The sequence below is a fragment of the Pteropus medius genome, unplaced genomic scaffold (assembly GCF_902729225.1).
Source record: "Pteropus medius unplaced genomic scaffold, Ma_sr-lr_union100, whole genome shotgun sequence".
Classification (NCBI taxonomy): domain Eukaryota; kingdom Metazoa; phylum Chordata; class Mammalia; order Chiroptera; family Pteropodidae; genus Pteropus; species Pteropus medius.
Window position 1 is genome coordinate 9,847,613 of NW_024352786.1, and position 21,610 is coordinate 9,869,222.

A 21,610-nucleotide genomic window follows, 5' to 3' on the forward strand; every position below is an offset into this window, starting at 1 on the left:
TGCTGCACATTACAATGCACAGGGCAGGCTACACTGCAAAGAACCATCAGGCCCAAATGTCAGGAGTGCCAAGATTGAGAAATCTTGCTTTTGGATGTAAGGCTTCTAAGGATATAAGCCTGGAATTGTAGGTACCATCACACGTAAATACATGTCAGAGAAAGACAGGGCTGGGGAAGGGGAGGAATGGAAGAGAGAGGGTGAGAGTGATGGTATTGATACAGTTTAGGACCTAGATCCAGCGAGGCCTGAAGCCAGTGAACTGGGATGCTTGTGCCATTAAATCTCCTTTTTGATTATGCCATGTTACACTGGGTGTCTGTCATGTGCAACTAAGAGTCATGTTCATGCTCGAGCTGTGTATAACACCTTCTGCCAAATTCCACGGGCAATAAAAGAATAAAGCACACATGGATCTTCTCCTTCAAGGAAGCTACAGAGAGAATAAACAAGTACACAAATGACTAAGCAAAGTGGAATGCCAACACTGCGGGAGTAGAAGTGCTAAGGAGGTTAAGAAAACAGAGAAATACAAACTCAGTATGGAGTACATTTTAAATAAATTATTACGAGCAAACAGGATGATTCAAATATTTACCAAACTCTGTCCTTCCTAGAATAAAACCTGCCACCAACGACCCAGGGAGTCCAAACTGACTCGATTTTTTTCCCCTACAAAAAAAGTAATATATAAAATTTTAGATCATATCAAAAAAATGTTCAGAAAGGGCCAAAGTGGAATTCATGTTTGAATGACTTATCTATACATTATTCCCAGGCCCCCTCTTCTCTCTGCTATGTAGAATGAGAAAGGATTGTAATCACAAAAAACACAAATGGACTAAGCAACGAGACCACAAAATATGGGTTACTTGAAAAGTATCTACACACTACATCACAAACAGGTATAAATGTGCCACGCAAAGATGACTGTGAAAGGTAATGTCTTCCCCTTGCACCAGGGCCCTCGTCTGCAGTTGGCCTGGTGCCAGTCCTCGGTGAGTGGGGCCGCAGGAGTGTCACTCAGCCCTGCCCTCTCTCCAGATTCGCATCCCTCCTTTGCTTACCTGTAAGCAGAATCCACCTCAATGGAAAACACAGCAAAGGAATTTTCTAGATTTCAGCCAGTTCTCTAAGGTCAGGCCCTTGTTTCTTAGGTAAAAGATAAGGCTTTCCTCCCCGAAAGGAAGTGAATGGGAAAATGGGAGAGCTCCCGGAGCCAAGTGCAGGGCTCTGAGCCACAGCCACATGAAAGAGAGGCGTCCCCATGGAGGCTGTGCTGTGTCTCAGAACCCAGGCAACTCAATGAGGGGCTGGGGACAGCACCACGCAGGCCAGACATAAACACAGGAGGGGACACGCTCACGACCTATGCCACAGTTTAGTCCTTTGAGTCAAATCAGAACCTTACTTCCCAGTATAATGTGTAACTGGCCCCAGACCACACCTTACAGTCTCACTCTATGTACTTAAAACACTCTGAATGGGATCCATCTATCAGAATTGAGGCAGCTACTGGAAAATGTAGGCTTTGCTCTCAAATCCTTCCCCTCTCTATCCTTTTGCTTTTAGAGGAAAATGTGGCATATGTTTTTTTCTTCTGGGACACCTCCCTGGTACATACACTGTCCCCCAGGCCCTGGGGCTCGGCTCCCACTCGGCTCCAGCCAAGGTGCCTCTAGGCTCAGCTAAAAGGTCAATCGTTTTGTGACCATGACCCTTTGAGGGCAGGTTGCTACAGAGCAAAAGGGATGGAAAAGAGGAACACCGCGCACCCTGCCTCTGACTCCCTTCCAGGAGCTGAAGTCAGGCCCTCCCCTGGGGCTCCAGCAAGGAGCAAGCTGGGCTGTGGCATCTTGCCTTGGCGTGAAAGGGCCAACCTCAAGAACCAAGGAAAAGCAAGTTCTAATTGTTTCACCGCTTCTCAAAAATCCAGCCTCCTTTTAAAACACAGCAGCAGACTGTATTCGTTAGTCACCTTTTATTTCCAATAATAAGCTTAATATATAACCCTGTAAAAGAAAAGTATAGAAATATATAAAGTCACCCATAATCCCAAGTCTAGAAATATCCACAGTTAACAGTTTGGTTTCTCTTACATGTGGTTCTTTGTGTATACTAAATGGTAATTTCCTTTACAAAAAAATGGGATCACAGAGTCCTGTGACTTACTTTTGTCATCATGGGCATATTGCATTATCTGCCAACCCATACAGAACCATCCTCATTCCCTTCTGAAAACCAACCACGGCATCAATTTCATTCATTGCAAACACTGTACAAAATGGGAATTACCAAAAAAAGAAAAAAAAATTTAACCTATTCAGGATCCAGTTCCAATCTACCTTACGCTAGTTATTATGAACTCTACTCAATGATAAACCATTTCAGCAAATGTATGTGATGAGCATCTCAACCTTCACATAAACTACCTGGACCCCTAGTTGCATTTCAGAGAATGTAAGGTGTTTGTGTGCATGTTTGGGGAAGGGAGAGGTGGGTAGGAGAAATTATGAGAATGAACCCAGTACTGCTTACTAGATCAGAGAGAAACATTCCATTAAGAGGGAGAAAGGGGACCTGGGAGCAGAAATTGAAAGAGAATAACCTTTAAAAAGATGGAGAAAAACTCTTCCCTGCTTCTGGTCACAACTATTAGGAGAAAGTCAGCCCTAATCCTGCCCCAGCTTAAGACATGAATCTATCTACCAAGCTGACAGATCCTACAGGGATATTCTGTAACTGGAATGTTGAAATAAACTCCAAACTCTGCAGCTTCATGTGCAAGCCTGAACAAGTCACACAATCTCTTAGAACCTCAACATCCTCTTCTATCAAAATGGGATATTACCAGCTACCTTTAGGTTGTTTTGAGGATAAAATTAAACAATGAATGTGAAAGGTGTTAGCATAAAGCCTAGCATATATTAGCTCCCAATAAATGCTAGCCATCACCTTCACGTTTGCAAAGTAGGAAAAGGTCAACTCTCTGTTAAAGTAATAGCACTTGAGAGGCCCAAGCAACCTGGAGTCTGAGGCCCCAGGTGGACAGCAAGAAAAGCCCAGGAGCACTGAGACATCAGTCACGTGAGCAAAGATGCCACGTTGGAAGTGAATCATCTACACCTCCCTGCACCACGTAAAGCCAGGCAGACAAACTGCCCAGCAGAGCCCTTCCCAAATCCTTACCCACAGTATCACATGCAAAATAAATGGTTCTATTAAGCTACTAAAAAAATAAATAAAAATAAAGTAAAAGTACCTAAAAACAATAAGCTTGCTATTATTCCAAGTGCCTTTCACTACCGAAATGCTCATAAATGACAAAAATTTATTCCATATCAGCCAGCAGCTGATAATGCCAATCTCATTTAAAAACGACATTTCCAAACATCCTGTAGACAACAGAACTCTCCCCCACCTCGCCCCACCCTCAACTTTCCAGCAATCTCAAATATACAAGAGTAGGAGCACCTTGATTAAAATGGAGCTGAGCGGAATATTCTCTTCCCCTTCCTTCTGCCAGCCCTGGACATTCAGAAGGACCCACAGAACGGTGTGGAAACCACTACCTCACAAACAACACAGGCCTGTGAGTGGCGAGCAGGTTTTACGGCACATTCAGGACAGCCGTATAAACTTGGGAGCACAAAACACCCAAATGCTTGACTACCAGCTCCCAGAGGGGAGAATTATCTTTTATCTTGCACAGTAATGTAGCCCAACGCGCATAGGACAGTGCCTGGCACACAGCAAGTACAATTAAATTTGCTCAATGTATGAAGGATTGCGATTTATAATAAAACTTTGGTGACTTTGAGATTTTTAAGTGATAACAAAGAAACACCTCAAGTAGACTTTAGAAGAGAACCGTGATGAATCTATAATATCCCCCAACACAATGCCTGCGCATAGTATCCACGCGACAAATATTTGCAGAAGGAACAAATGCTGTAAAAATAGTAAACCAGAAACACGGGGACTAAATCCCTTTGGATTACAAAATTTTCCTAGACAGCTGAAGGCTGACCCCCTTAAGTGCCTAAGCTATTTTTATTTTAAACATTTTGGGATGTGAATCGTTTCATCTATTTTTTCAAAGGCTGTAGAGAATGTAGTTTAACCCTTTCTTCTGTGTGATGAGCGTATATTACACCATGATCAAAAGAGCTATTGAGATTGTGCTAAGCTGTGTGCTGCTGTGTGTTGGGGCAACAGGCAAAACCGCACAGGGTTAGCAGGCATCTTAGGTGAGAGTGGTATCTCAGCTTTTAATTACATACCCACATTCCTGCCAGTCTTCCCTAAGCAAATGTTGGCATGCTCTCTCAAAGGCAGAGATTCCTAAACTCTTTGTGTCACATACCCATCTGACAGCATGGTGAAGCCTAGGGACCCTTCTCGGAATAAGGTTTTTAAATGCATAAAATAGAACACAAAGAAACACAAAAGAACTTAATTACACTAAGAGAATTATCCAAATAATTATGACACAGTACTATATATTTATTACAATATTTAACAAGATCTAGAGGAAAGTCAAATAACTACTGCAATCCAAAGTTATGATGAGCATACACAGTATTTTTAGAAATGTGTAACAATTACAATGCAATATGAAAAATAACTGATTTATTGATGTCACCATCACGGGAGCTGCTAATGATTCTGGGTTTGATGGCTATACTCATAATTGAAAGACATGTTAATTTCAGTTAGAAGCTAGTAAAAATGAAGATGTAAAATTTTTCACCATTCAAGTTTATGGCCTTCTGTTGTCATACAGGTCACAGCACTGAGTCTGTCTCCAACATCACACCTGGGGATGGGATACTGTATGATTCGTTTCTGTGGACCCTGCAGGCCGATGTCAGAGTGTTTACTAAACACACATACTTTAATATGTGAGATGCACATAAACAGCAGTTTTGTTTCTCTACTTTAAAGTGTAAAGCAGATAATGTAATACTAATTCACCTCAATTTAAGTATATTTACTTGAAAATACACCAAAGTACTGCAGATAAATTCAACAGGTTATAAGGAAAGAAACAAACAAAATGGCTTTATTTTCTAACCTTACCTAGTATCAGGTAGAGAAAGTGTGACACCAGTATTTCTTATATACACACCCTGTCGGGGGGAAAAGCTAAACTTCTGACACCTTCACTTGAATCTAGTTAATATAGTATCTCAGGCACTAACACCACTTATTGAAGCCAACTACGTGCCTGACACGTGTTCTATACGGATCATCTCACTGAATCCTCACACCAGCCCTGTCAGGAGAACATTATTTGCACTTGATGTTTCCATCTGGATCCATGCTGGGCATTGGGGCTGTAATGAATGTGGCACCACCTGGAGATGGAGGAGGCCACGGGAGTGATAGGAGCCTCAGCTTACCAGGTGAACAGAGGCAAGGCATCCACTTTTGGGGGTGGGCAGGACCAGAGGGGTCACAGAACCCTGACGAGGGGAGCCCAGGGCTGAGCCTTTAAGGAGTAGAGGCTGGTCAACAGAGATGAGGAGGGAGGCACACTCCAAGCCCAGCACACAGCCTGCCCCAGGTCTCCAGCAAACCCTGAGACCGAGTGAGACAGGTGAGGCTGGGCCCGTTACACTTCCAACAGAGCAGTCACATACAGGACGGGTTTGCTGGACAAGAGGATGCTGGGTGGAAATGGTTAGTCACCTGCCTTCAACCCCAAACAGATGATCATTCAGTCCCTAGAGGCAAGCGCCTTGTTACCCCAATGCCTGGTGCTACTCCTCACACTCTGACTGCAGAAATGAATGAAGGAACAAATGAACAACTGAGGAGGAAGAGATGACGACCACAACTAAGACAAGTAAGTAAGACAAATGGAGAGAAGAGGATAAAATGAAGAACTTTTCAGAAGGTAAAACTGGCAAGAATGGGTAACTGAATGGATGTAAAAGCTGAGTGGTTAGATGATAGAACCACTCGCTCAGACCAAAAAAAAAAAATCCAGAAATCTGAACACAAATTACAATTAAATATTTATTTATGTGAATTTTCTCTCTTTTCAAGGCCACTTTACCCCCGAACAAAAAGCGGCAACTGTGCAGATAGTGGAACCAGGTGCGCTCAGGGAAGAAATCCCCTCACCACCGACTCCTAGTCCACTTTGGCATTGCAGCCAACAATTCTGACAGACTGAAATAAAAAGGTAAATGTGTGTGAAGAGCTGTTATTTCCTCAACTTATTTTCAGCAAAACAGATACAATTTTAAGCCAACCCTTAATAAGGAAGATCTGAAAAAGGCCACCTGTGTTAGTTTTTGCATGGCAGAAACGTGTTGGCTTGTTATTTTTGCTTATTAGTATGTTTTCCTATAATTTCACATGTTGATTTTGTAATCTTAAAAAAAAGGTTATTTTTAATTTTTTAAAAAGTATATTTTTCTTAAAATTTAAGAAATTTTAGAGGTTACCGTCTGCTATTATTAGGGTAAGGCCTTCCAGGGAAACGTTATTTGGAGAAAAAATTATTCATTTCAATAAATTTCAATGTACACAAGCTCCCAAATGCTTTACTATACAACAAACAAAAGCCTTTAAGTCATGAAAACACAATCTGAAAAAATAAACTTCAATATCTATAGAAACTAAAAACTTTAGATGGCAGTCTAGAAGTGATATCAAACGACTGTCTTTCACATGCATAGGGACTTACTCAAGACAAAAATTTGTAGCTTAAGTCGAAATTGTGATAATAGGAAGAACTGGTTTATTTTATGAAGCTGACAAGTTCAAACTTGAGTTTAGCCTTGTTAATAAGATAGGTACTCTTGTCACTTCCTAGGAATTGCAGTACAACAAATGTCATTCAAATTATTACATTTGTGGACACGGTATGGTATCGGGTTGACAAAAACAATATTAATTTGTTAAAAACACAAAGTCACATATGGCATAGGGTTACCCCTCGCATGTATGATACCTTTGTTCAAATTATTAAAAGCCAAACTTCTGTCCTCCTCCATCTGGCAGACTAAAACCCAGGAATGGCAGACTCTGGTAAGCCAAGTGTGGACTGGATCTCAGCCCCTACTTTCACCACTGGCTGGGTGCCTTTGTGCAGCATGCAACCTGCACAGACACACAGAGCAGCACAGCCACAGCCCTGTCACCAACATCTGTGAGAGCCATGGTAATTTCCAAACCAATGTGAGAAATTTAAGCTTACTAATACATGATTGCCAGAGTGGATTCTCGTCTTATAAATAGTTGACTCTAGAACAGCATAGGTTTGAAGTGAGCACATTCACTTATACATGGATTTTTAAAATAAATACCTGTACTGCTTTCAATCCGCAGTTAGAAGCCTGTACATGTGGTGGGCCAACTATATGCACTGACCTACACCATTTCATAGAGAGGACTTGAGCATCTGTGGATTTTGGTACCTGCAAGGGTCCTGGAACCAACACCCAGCCAGATACCGAGGGACAACTTAAGTCTTTGAGGAGTTACAAATTATATGCAAATTTTCAACTACCTTGGGTTTGTTGCCCCTAACCCCTCACTGTTCAATGGTCAACTGTATATCATTTACAGTTTTTTAATATACCACACTAGCTTTTAAAACAGTATCAACTACGCTCTTGAAAAAAAAACCCATCTCATATGTTCAAGAATCCTGAACTTCATTCAGATCAGTGGTAGAAACAGGTCTTTTCTCTCATTTCAGTCTTTTTCTTGAAATAAACTATTCTCACCAAGTAGTCATTCCTTTTCTTTAATCTTGAGTAACAGGCAAATCTGAACTTTGGCTAGTATAGGATATTAGTCAGAACTGGTCTAATCTGTTTTCCACTTAACATATTTCATACTTTATGTAATACCAAGTTTAACAGTAACAATACTATTTGCTGCTCCTTGGCTTACAAAGAAGTTATAGATGTTAGATAACTTAGATAAATGTTTATAAAACTAAAATTGTATCCTAGCACATGCCACCTCAAAAGCAGAATTAAGTGGCAAATACTTTCTTCCTGCTTTTAAAGATAAAGGAAATCAAAGAAACACATAAGATGAAAATTAAACAGCATAAAAGTGCATGTAGAACCAAGGTGACCAAGTCTGAATTCATAAGCAGTGCCCAGCCCTCGGTGTAAATGTCTCTTCCCCTCGACCCACTTATGCTCCTAGTGTGTAAGAACGAAAATCTGATCTTGTCCAAGCACACAACCACTTTCCCCAAGGCCATTTACCCTGTGTCACACTGAAGGAAAGGAACTGCAGAACTCTTCAAATCACTCCCGGTTCCCAAATTATATTATTTAAAAAGAATAGCTAATAGAAAGAAAAAACAAACCAAAAAGTAAAAAAAATCTCAACATCAGGAACATGGTAATATATGTAAAGTATTATCTGTAAGTTACAAAACAAGTCAAAAAATACACTTCATCCAGGTAGGTACCCATGGGGTAGACCCAGTGCCAAAAGTTCATGTGAAAAAGATTTAAGGATTTTGTTGACTGTAAGCTCAGGATAAGCCAGCGAAATGACCTGGATACTAAAAGAATGAAAAGGAACGAAAAGCCTGCAGTACAGCATTAAGAGAAACGTCATCCTTAAGAGAGGGGTCGCAGCCTCACCATCCTTCCACCTCATCAGGCCACATAGGAAGTTTCATTTTTGGTTTTAGGCGACTTTAAAAGAGCAGCAATGAAAGTCACAAAGTGCCTGCAAGTCCATGAATGGGGGTGGGGGAGAAGGAGGCAGAGCTCTGGGTTTTCAGCTTGGGAAGCAGAAGACAGGACACATGTCACTGCCTTCACAAATCTGTCACAGGGAAGAGGCATTAGCGCGCTCCCACAAACAGGAAGGAAAGAAAAGACGGTGAGAGACAACGTGAGAAAGATTTCTACTTACCGTATAAAAAACCTTTCAAATGGAGCTATGTAAAATGGTAGGGGCTTCTTAAGGTTTGAGCACCAGATGGATGGAGCCTGGCCACACTCCTCAAAGTCAGACTTGCATCCCCGAGTCTAGTGCTCGACGCAGGGACAGGCACGAGAACCTGTGGCAGGTGGCCAACACAGTCCCTTCGCTCCCTGCCCCGCGGGCTCCTCTACTTGTGTGTGCATGTTTGGAAGGGTGGGGTGGCCAGCTTCATCCTCACGAGACCAGATATTATACAGTCAGGAACATTCCTAGAGAACCAACACCGAAACCAAAGCTGATAAGAGATAAAGACTGGCTGCACCAGCTAAGATCTGCCACTGGGAACATAGTCAAAGCTGTTGTTTCTCCCACAGCAAGGGAATGGCCAGCACGAGTCCAAGAAGTTCAGTGACTTACTGAAACTTGACTCAAATCTACTCTCAATTAATTCGACAATCAAGGAACAAGAATTCTACCTACCAAGTGGGAACTGTAGTCTCTGAATCCTGCCATTTCCAGCAGTGAGACTTCACTTTGATGTACACTTTGATTTACCCCCAAGGGGAGGAATGGGGTAAGGAAACCTGATTACCGTATTGACCTCCTTTAGAACATATTTGGTAAAGTGCAGTCATTTCATAGACATCTCGGGGAAGACGCTTTCCAGTATTCTGCTTTTTCACTCTACTCTTCTCTTTCCAGGGATCTTATCCACTCCCCGAAGGCAAAGAGAATTTCTTAACCTGTATCTTTAGTTTTGAATTCTTTCCTAAATGACTCATATTTCCAATCACCATCTTAAGAACCACCCAGACTTCAGGCACCTTGACCTTAAAATATCCAAATCAAGCTCACTCCCTTTGCCCTAAAACAGGCTTCTCTCCTGACCTCCTTGTCTCCCAACTGTCTTCCAGGTAACTTCATCCCTCAGCCAGCAGAGTGTATATTCTCTCACGATGAGTCCAAAACCTCAGCACTGGCCTGTACTTAATTCAGCCCCAGCAAGACCCTGAGACCTGTAGCCCTGCCCCCCGGCCTCTCCCAGCACATCTACCCACCTCCCCACTTCCCCCCGGACAGCCTCATCTTCCAACGCACAGCTCAGACAGCCTACGCCTACAGCTCACAAACCTAGTAGGGCCCTCTCCCATCTCCGCCACAACGCGACACCCCAGCCTACGTTCAGAACTCTCCATGCTGGGGCTGCAATAGTATCTTCCCTGAATTCCTATTTACCAACTTGGAGGCGGTGGGGGGCGTTCACTCAACTCCATTCAAACAAATTCTGGGCTTCTGCTCACTTGAATTGCCACATCTCTGTCTTTGCCCATGCAGCTTCTTCCATCCAAATGTTCTTTCTCGGCCCCTGGAAGGGACCCTTGGACCACTCATTCAACCTATTCATTTGATCAGAAAACCAAGCCTCAGAGGATTGGAACGACTAGCATCTGGTCCCAAAGCCGGGCTAGACGGACCAGAGCCCCCATTCTGGGCTCCTTTTCTAGACCACACCAGGTCCCCATGGTTTGCTTTTAACTGGGATGAAATATACTCTTTGGTTTTAAATTTCCTTATTAGACTAAAACCTCTAAGGCCACCACATTTAAAAAACAAAAACAAAAACAAAAACAAAAAAAACAAAAAACACAGCAGCCAGTGCCCACATTTTCAGTGACTTTGGGGGTTTTCTCTTAGACTCACAAGGTCTACTGGGCTTGCACTTTCAAGTTTGACAGCAGACATGATGTGCGTGTCTTGAAGGCTTTGGTGCCCATCCCAAGGTCCGCAGCAACGGCCTAAGGGCAGAGCTACCTTCTCCCCCACAGATAGAGGCCAGGTAGTTCCACTGCCCCTGCTTATTCAATCAGGATTAAAGCAAAAAATTGTTAGAGAGATCTAAAGAGCCCCCAAAATTTGCAGAGAGAGATGCTCCAGGACTCCAAAGACTTTTTTTGATACCAATATCCAAATTATACCACTAGATCCCAAAATCACCAATGTTTTTAAGAAGGATGATATTTAAGTTAACAGTGTAAAGTCAGTCCTGACTATGCATGCTGATTTAAATCGACAGTGAGATTATCAAGTGGCGTTTACTGCACTTGGAAAATGATTACCTCTGTGTACCGAAAGGCTACTCAGTGGCTTTACATTTCCTTCAGCCTCCTTTAATTGCAGGACTACTGTGTAAGCACCTTAGAACACCCTTGTCCTCCATGAGGGCAGGAATTAATCTGTGTCTCAAGTGCCTGGCACAGGGACGATGAGCAATTACTGTATCGTGATTGACACTGAACTTGTAGGAGAAGCGGGATTTCTCGGCCAAGATGCCTGCAAAGACCATAGGACTACACAAAGTAGTGTGGTAACTGCAAAAAAACTAATGCAGAATTAGTTGTGTGCTCTGGTGGTTCAGCACATTGAGGAACTTTCCTGGGGAGAAAAATCCAGTGAATACAATCTCGGCTAGTTCAGACAGTAGAGAACTGACAAAGTCAAACCTTGGTATGCTCTTTCAGCTACACCAATATCAAGTGTTAGAGACTCGAGGGGCTGCCTTTATTGAAACTCCAGTGTAATATAAATTCCTATGTATTACCTTCAGATATTTTCAAATATGGGAAGAGAATCCCTTCTACTTAACCTAGAAACTCAGTAATATGGCTATTTCTGGAACCATAGAGGGTTGTGACCATAGTAAAGTATTAGCAATATTTTATGTTCATTATACAATTGATTTATTAATAATCAGTGTACAAAAGGCCACAAACTCATTACTCATCAGCAGGCTTTCGGTTTGTGTTTCTGAAGTCAAATTTTACAATTAAATCTCTAATATTTTAATTTTGGAAACTTGCATGTATGAAAAAAAACAAGCCTAACACAGTAGAGACCGTCACAATAGACCTGTGCACATGTCTCTAAGCAAATATTGTTTCAAAGATCTCACGGTTTATTTTCATCTAATGACTGATTTCCTTTTGGTCCACCCTGTAAAAAGAACTTCCGAAAAATACCATTTGGCTAATTTTCTGCCTTAGGCAGGCCTACAATTATGCACTCGGCTAAACAAATAAACTTCCTTCCTATTTTTAAAGCTTTCCAAAATTGGAGAATCTACATCTTTGGTTGGCACACTATTTCCTAGACTTTAACAGCCCTAAAAATGAAGAAATTCTTCACAGCATTTTGAGAGATGAAAAGGTCTAGAAATGGTTGAGTAGCCACTCCCTACCTCTATCTTAGGGAAGGGAAAATCAAGGCAGAGTTGTGGCCTTGGGCCAGATCACAAAGGCTGCTGGTGTCAGAGGCCAGCATAATTCTATCTGCATCATTCTCCCCTTATCTGTCTAAATTACTTGTGGCCTGACAAAAGCACGTTGCTCTTGCTCTGTACTTATAACCTAGGGCTTGTGTTTAATTCATGCAGAATATAATAGAACAACAGAAAGAATCTAGACATAGTGAGTTATCAGGTGATGCAAAGAGCTCTGTACTAAGAGTCAGAACACATTAATCTTAGCTATGACTTTGGGAAAGCCACCTCATCTCATCTTTAAAAAAAAGAGAACAGAACTAAGTAACTGTAAAGGTATTCTCCATGATGATGAGGATGATGGCACCAATGATGGTGACCACTCGTCCTTATTAAGTGCTTACTCTGAGCCAGGTATGTTTTGATGTTATATGGATAAATCCTCTACAGCCTGGAAGATGGCTATCATCTCTATTTAGTGGATGAACACATTCATGCTTAGAAAGGAGTAACATGTTGGAGATCTTATCTCCATGAGTAACAGGTGGAGAGGGGATCTGTCCCAGGCAAGTAACTCCAGTGTCCTCTCTTCTTTATCAGAGGTAGATAATCTATGATGATTTGCCTGACTTGCAGTAATACAGACATGGATTCCAAATTGAAAAATCATACAATAATTCAAAACAATGTCCTCATTTTACAAACAAAAGACTGAGGTCCAAGGAAGTATAACTTGAGTACAAGTCAAAAAAGTTACTGGAAATATATGACTATACCCATCACAGTGCCTAGACAAGCTCATCCTAGAAGGCCTGACAGTTTACACTCACTCGTATCACCTCATGTGACACCCAAGCGGGGATACCTGATGGGCAGCAGGGCAATGGTCATCATTCCCATAGCATCTGGCCAAGGTTAAACGGCAAATTCAGGACGAACCTGGGCCTCCAGGCCAAGCCTTTAACTTCCTGTCTGGTGTACTGTCACAGGCTGGAAAAAAGTCCACTGCGATAGGATTCTCTGGAGAGTCTATTTGGAACAGACCCTTAAAAAAAGTTTCCATAGAAGCTGAATAAGTACAAAACATGGTTCCATGGTGCTTTAAAAAGAATATCAGATAAGTGATAACTCTCTAAAGCCCGCAACTCAAGTCAAAAAGAAAACAGAAACCTCAGGCTTATGGTCACCTCGAAACTGACCTCTTTCCATCTGTCATTTAATTGCCCCTAACCTCCCCCTGACCTTGATCTATTTTCAACCTTCCTAACAGTGACTTTTCCTCTTATTTCCTCTTTTCTTCCCTCCGTAATCAAGAACATCATGAAATTTATGGGTTTAAATATTAGTTCCACATTTTGTATAGCTTCAATCTTACACCTCTTTTTAAAAGCTGGTTAGTTGAACATTTTATGCTTCTTGCTAAGAGAAAGAAGTTTCTCTGAGAGACAAGATATTTTTCGAAGTTCTGACCACCCATGTTCCCTATCCTGAACCTGTGCTGAAATCCTTTTATTATAAAGATAGCATAGGTACAATAGATAAAACATGAATTTAGAGCCAGACAATTCAAGCTTTAATCTTAATAGCTAAAAGTTACCTAACCTCTCTGAACTTGTTTCCTCATCCACCTTTTCCAAAAAATAAATAAATAAAAAATAGAAGGCAGGAATAATACCATTGTTTCTACCATTATTTAGAAGTTGACTACTCCCAACACAATGGCTGGCACATATTAAGTGCTCAAAAATTTAATTTTTTCTTCCTTTCCATGGTTGTATTAATGATACTGTAATCTTCCCTCCTGTTAAATCTGCTTTGCAGGTGGTGGTTTTCTGAGCAAACTCAATCTCCCATATTAGAAGAGAAGAGATAACTATATACACACCAACCCCATCTCCCACAGGATGCCCTCCTGGAAATGAGAGCACTAAGTGAAATAAATCAGCAGGTTACTGCGCCCAATACTAGGGACTACGTTAGCACACTGGACTCTGGCGACTCTATTCTCTTCAGATACTCAGGTCCTGGTTTCTTCCTGCACACAGTTCATACAGCTAGCGAGGCCTCCCATGTTCTTGGGCATTTATGACACCTTCGCATGTCAGAGGATCTCCACCCACCCCAACCTAACAGGTGTTCAACTTCATGCTTCCTTTCTTTGTCTTCTTCCTTGCAGGCATATTGATCTACTCTGATGTGCAAGTGTATACACTCAGATGATTAAATAAAGTATTCTGAAATACAATACATGGTTTGATAGACATGCAAACTTTTGATTGTAGTAAAATGCTTTAGAGACAATGTACAAACAAATGAGTAGGCAACATTAACAAGGTGTACAAAACCCAGGACTCCAAGAACGTGGATTCAAATTCTGCCACAAACCAGCTGTGTGACCTTGTTCAAGTTACTTCCTTCAAATTAAGCTCTGGGTCTCAGTTTCTTCATGTAGAAAAGGGCCAATGGAATTACACTCGAGTTACATTCTGGTTTGTCGGAATGACCCACCAGTCTAGCCACAATTACTGATGAGTGTGCACACCCTAGTGTGTGCTGGGATAAAAGAAAAGGGCCCTTCTTAACTCTGACTCTCCCTCTATCTGAGTAATTTATTTAACCTGATGTGCCTTTCCCAAGGTTAAAAATCATTGGTCTCAAAAACTAGGCAAACAGAGTTAGAAATAATTCCAAAACATGCTACAAAACTACCCCTAGTATTTCCTAACTATTCTTTTTCACAATCTGCATAATCACCACATCAGTGACCTACAACTCAGTCATCTTTCTTTTAAAGACTTAGCTCAGACCTCATCTCCTTCAAGTCTCCCCAGAAGCCCCAGTTGAGTGATTTCCTCTGCATGCATCTGTATTATCACATTAAATTGAATTATCTTCCTAGGTGTCCCTCTCCCTACTAGACTATAAGCTACTCAGAGGCTGGGCATGTCCTACTCATCTCTGAAGCCACAGTACCCAACATTGCACGTGCACAAAAGCCACTGACTTAAACTACAAACTCGACCATGTTGTAAACAGTTTACATTCTTCGCAATTTTCCAAGCATACTTTGACATTATTCAATTTTAGAATAGGATCAATTTTTAAAAATAAACACAGAATATATTACGAAGTTAATTTTATAGATGAGAAAACAGGCTCAGCAAAGTTAGGAAACCTCAACCCTCAACCAAACTTAGCAAACCTCAACCAAAGTGAAAAAAAACCATGAGTTTAATCCCATTATAACACATGACAGATATAAAAATAATTTGCAAAAAAAGTACCAAAGTGCATGAAGTAAGGAAATTCTTCTTCCATTATGCCTTTCTTAAGGTAAATAGATTTATGCCTGTCTTATAAATCTAACAAATGTAAAAAACTGCTGGTTCATCACTTTTCCAATAGCAAATTCTGAGATAATAGAAAGAATGGAAAAATTATGGATTCTTAAGTTTAGATTCACAAATAAGCCACATAAAGTTTGTTTTATAAATGTTCTGTTTTATAGATGTTCCTGAAAACCACTGTGTATTATCAGATAAAATTTAAAAGGAATAATTTATTATTTCTACTCCTTAAGTTAACGACAAAAGAAAGGGGGAGAGGAGTCTCCACATTATATATCATAAGGGAAATGCAAATTAAAGCAACAATGAGATACCATTACACATCTATTAGAATGGCCACAACCTGGGCCAGTGACAACACCAAATGCTGGTGAGGATGTGGAGCAACAGGAACTCTCATTCATTACGGATAGGAAGCAAAATGTTATAGCCACTTTGGCATATAGTTTGACAGCTTTTTACAAAACTAAACATTCTTAATATATGATACAGCAACTATGCTCCTTGATATTTACCTAAAAGAGTTGAAAACCTGTATCCACAGGAAAACCTGCACATAAGATATTTATAGCAGCTTTACCCATAATTGCCAAAACGTGGAAGCAACCAAGATGTTCTTCTATAGATGGACAGATAAACTTGGTACATCTGAACAATGGAATATTATTCAGCACTAAACAGTAAGCAATCAAGCCATGAAAAGACAAGAGAAATTTAAATGTGCATTACTAAGTGAAAGGAGCCAATCTGAAAAGGACATATACTTTATGATTCAAACTATGTGACATTCTGGAAAAAGCAAAACTATAAAGATCAGTGGTTGCCAGGGGATGAGGTGGAGGAAGAGATAATAGGCAGGGCACAGAGGATTTTTAGGGCAAGAAAACAATTCTGTATGATACTACTGATGCATGTCATTATACATTTGTTCAAATGTATAATGGTGTACAGAATGTACACCACCAAGAATCACAGTATAAACTATGGACTTTGGGTGATGATAACATGTCACTGTAGATTCATCCACTGTAACAAATGTACCACACTGGTTGGGGGTGTTGACAATGGAGGAGGCTGTGCATGTGTAGGGACAGAGAATCTATGGGAAATCTCTGAAGCTTCTGCTCAATTTTCCTATGAAACCTATAAATGCCCTTTTAAAAAGTCTAAAAATAAGAACATGGGGGCAATTTTAGTCTATTTTTTAATAATAATCTGATTCCTAGTCTATTATAATATCCTAATGGTATTTGGGCTAAAGTTACATATACTGAAAAAGAGGAAAGGCCAAAGTACTTTTTAAATTCGAGAAACCGAATAGTCAATATGTAAAAGGTTCAATATTTTTAAAAGATGTGTGTATATGCAGTGCAAAGTTTTCCTTCCACTCTTGTTCCCCAGATAGTCGATTTCAAGGTTATTATTGATTTTAAGTTTTTAAGTTTTATTTCATTTATTTCCACTATTACCCTCCCAGAAGATACAAAGAACTAATCTGAAATCATGGCAATTGTTCCCCAAAATGTGAGCAGCACCCATGTCTAATGGTAGTTATAACAGAAAATACATACACTGAGAACCTTGCTGCTCAAAGTGTGGTCTCCAGACCAGCAGCATCAGCATCGCCATGGTGCTTGTTGCAAATGTAGAATCTTGGGTTCCATCCCAGACCTACTAAAGCAAAACCACATTTGAACAAGATGCCCAAGTGATTTGTGTGCACTGGCATATAACACAACACCACCCCTGTTTTCAAGGAGTTTACAGGCTACAAGAGGACATGAAATATTCAAATAACTACAACTCAAGGCCTCACACAGAAGGGACTATGTGGCAACGAGAGTGGAGAAAGATCAGCTTTGGTCCCTGTAGGGATCCCCATTGCCCCAAGATCAAATGCCAGTTCCTCTGATGGGTTCTGCATGCCATGTGTGTCCTGGGCCCCGCTCACCTGTCCAGTCTCATCCTCTGCTACTCCCTACAGCAGGTTCTCCTTCCAGCCTGATCAACAGCCTCTGACTGAGGTTCCTCCAACATGACTCCAGGCCTTTGCACATGCTATTCCAAATGCCTGCAGTCCACTGCTCTTCCCTGGCTAACTCCTCCTCAGCCAGCTTCCAGTGGGGGTGGGAGCTACTCCCTGTTCTGCAATTCCATGGCTCAGCAGGCCAGTGGTCTAACCTCCCCTGAAGGAGGAGCTCCCACAGGACTAGGGATATACATCTTAGGGGTTATTTTCTACCCTGTTTAGTACAGTTTACCAAATGAATGAATGAATGAACAAATGAGTCATCAGAGATGCTTCAGGGAAAGGGTGAAAGATGAGAAGAGTTTAGATAGTCAGAAATGGAAAAGCAGGGCAGAAGCGCATACCGGATAAGATCAGTTTAGGGAATTTGGGGAACCAACTATCATTTGCTTTTTTTCTCATTGTATCTGCTCTGGGCTCAGTGCTCTGTCATGGATTAGGTGGGGTTTTTATCCCTGTTTTTCTCTGTTCTCTCAGTAAAACCAACCTGGGTCCAAATTATTGTCACTCTGAGCAACTATAGCTCCCAAAGCCCAGAGAAGCTGCTGCCACTACCCCACAGGAGCTCTCCTGAAATCTTGTTCAGGGCAACACTAGCTTTGCTTAGCAGAGCAAATTTTTCAAATTCAAGGGATGGTTTGACTATGACAACAAGTTCTTCCCTCTTTATTAAACTCGAACATCCAATAATTAAAAGTAATATGTTTACAGAAGAAAAACGTTTAATATACATATTTTACATAATCCATCTCATTAACCTAGGACACACCAACATAGGACTGACTATAAGCAAAACAGCAGAACTGCTGCCTGAATCCCAGCTACAGAGCCATACCTTTCATGAAGGCTACTGTGTGCTAGTAAACAGAAAGGCAAGTCCAACTGATCTGATGCACCCAAGGTGGGCTGATCCAGTCTGCAGAAAACCTCAAAGGTAAATAAATAAACCCAGTGTCCTGGCACAGCTGTGCCCGAAAGCTGTGGTTAGAGGCAGCTGACCAGAGGACACGCTGTACTTGGACTTAACATAGAAGAAGCAATTAGTTACCTGGTGATTTGCATCAACCTCAGACAAATAAGGTAGCAAAGCTACAGGGTCACATCATTTCAGAAGATAAAGAACAATTACGTACTCACTGGTGCTCCTTTCTTACTTCCCAAGTCCAAGCTACCACCATCACCTCTTGCCTGAACCACAACAGACTGAGTGGTCTCCTCAGCTTCCACCCCCAAGTATATACCAGCTGATGTTACTTTGCTTGTTCATGCCCTCTAATGGCTTCCACTGCACTTTAAAGCAAATCCAAACCCCCACTGTGTCTACAGAACCCTAAACAGCCAGGCCCAGATTACCCCTCCTGGACTCAGTGCCCACCTCCTCTCAGCACCAGCTCACTGCAATCCAGTCCTACTCGCCTTCTCCCTGATTCTTCAACTGGACCATCTTTTTCCACCTCCAGGCCTTGGTCCCTCTGCCTTGAACAGGTTTAGTGCCTACTTACCATTCAGATAAAATGCCACCTACTTTCCATCCTAGCTCCCAGTCACTCTCTACCAAACCACCTCATTTACTTTTCTTCAATTACCTTGCTATTTGCCTATCTGCCTGTTTCTTCGCTGTCTCTCCAATCTAGAATTCGAGCTCCAAAAATACAAGGACACTAGTCTGCCTTGTCCACTGCCAAATCTCCAATTCCTCAAACGGCACCTGGCATGCTGTAGATGTTCAATAAATATCTGTATCAAAAACATTTGGTGAACAACTTGTTGAATGAACAATGGCTATAAACCTCTGTTTAAAGCAAGGCCAAACAAGAAAAATCTGGTTTTACATAAAATTTACTGATTACTTGTTTTACAAAAAGATTCTTTACCTAAGGCATTTTTAAATATCTGGCTTACAAAGCTTCAATGTGCACACTTTTTAAAGGACAAATCTGTTGTGCAAAGTGAGCTAACTCCTCCAGGGCATGAACAGTGCCTGGTACACGAGAGCATCCAATAATATATGAGCGCTGGAAAATAATATACGACAAACTATATGAAACTGTACTTGGACTTGAGAACACAGCAAATTTGAGTATATTTAGGTTCCACTTCCCATTTTACCTGATAAACTGACATATACATTTAAAATTCACTAACTTGAGACACTGGCAATCATCTTAGCAATTATCTTTACAGGCAGGTGCAAATCCAAGTAAATTCAGAAAGTTACCTGGCAGTTCTGCTGCAGTTTGTCTTTATTAACTGGTATATTGAGGCATAGAAACAATAAGGAGAAATACTTAAAACCACCAGGTTGTTGGGGATGACTACAGGTTTGCTATGAAAGTCACAAAGCTTGAGAAGTTTATTTTTATTTACAATCTAGGGGAAAACTCAAGTGTCCCCAACGAAAGGCTGACCAAGAAATCACATCTCTATGAAACCTAAGCCCATTAGCTATATAATGCACACCTGTGCCAGGTCATGCCCAACTGAAAAAAAGTGCATCTTATTTTTCTTTATTTTTTTTAACAGATAATCTCTTTGAAATAAAATTCTTCCCTATTTTGGCTTTATTTTTATACCATGAAATTGCTTACTCTGTATATTCAATATCCATGCAATATTAATGCATTACCTTATAAAAACAAAGTCATGTTCAGGTATCCATCTGCTTCAAGCTATGCCACACCCCTTCTCCTTCCCTACCAGCTGTTGAGCTGCAGTTTGCAAAGGTCAAAATTAGATGTTTGTGTGTGGTGCGTGCTCATATGCATGTGTGTTCTTGAAGAGTCATTCTAAAATCAAATATGAATGTACTTTGGGATTATGCATATTGGAAGCATTATCAGTGCCTCCTGCTTCTGCTTTTAAAACATTCCCCAGTCTATAATGCAGTGTGTTAATGACTTCTTTTAACTGAAAACCAAATAGGTTCCATAGAAAGTCACTTTTATAATCTATAATGCCAAGAAATGAACTTTCATATTCTAAAAGCTCTCAGAGAATAACATATTGTCTATAAAAATCAATTTCAGGATGCAATTCATAATAGCACACTACCTAGAAGAAATGAAATATAAAATAACTACATTTTTAAAAATTATGCTGACAACTGATAAATTTACTCAAAAAAACATTTCATAGTTTGTTGTTCTGCAGTTTAAATAAAAATTTTGGAATAACATGATTCTGTATTTAGATCAAATTATCAACAAACAGTTCATTTATATGAGCTTTTCAAAAGTATTGCCAGTTGGCTGACAATTCTTGTAAAAGTCCTTGGTTTTTTTTTTGTTGTTGTTGTTTTTAAATAAAGCTTTGGTCTGTTGTTTTCACTGTCACCTCAGTAGGCCAATGAAAACAAAAGTCCATCTCACTCCTATAGTGGAAAGCATTTTATTAAACACATTTTGGAAAAGTAAATAAAACTATAAAACAGTATTGGCAATAAGTTGGGTTTTCTTTTAGATTTACTTCTTATTGATATTGGAATAAAAAAAAGTTTTTATTTGTTTTTTTTTTATCTTTTTGGCCTTACAGTATAAAAATATAAAAGTAGATTCAAATCCTCAACCTAGAATGAGTATGTAAACCACAGACCCTGAATTACTTTTTAAACTACAGAGCCAAACCACACACCCTGAATTACTTTTTAAACTACATAACACCATTTAAAAACTTTAGCATTATTTATAAAGCCAATTAGCTACCACTTCGAATCAGAAAATCTGGGTTTGAATTTTCAAAATTGAATTATCAATTCTTTTCAGCATAAAACTACTTCATGATTCAAAACTTTGAGACATTTCATTTCACCACCACCTGTGTTTCAGGAAGTGAAGATTCTGGTGAAGACTCAGTAAGAATAGGATATAGTGCCTAATAATTATTCTGCTTTCTGTGTCTCCGTTTTATCATCACTTAAATGACAAGCAAAGCCTTATCTGTCTCATAAACAGGTATTCATAAAAATGTACTTAAAAATAACACTCTAAAAGCACTGCATCATAACCAGAGATTAAACAACCACCTAATTGTTATCTGTAAAGGGTCAGAGAGTAGCTAACCGGT

At 40.4% G+C, this 21,610-nt stretch overlaps 1 protein-coding gene across 7 annotated transcripts in view; it reads right to left on the reverse strand.

Moving 5' to 3' along the window:
* TBC1D1 (TBC1 domain family member 1) overlaps positions 1–21,610 on the reverse strand; it is a 200,328-nt gene that overhangs the window by 112,421 nt on the left and 66,297 nt on the right. The window lies entirely within an intron of this gene.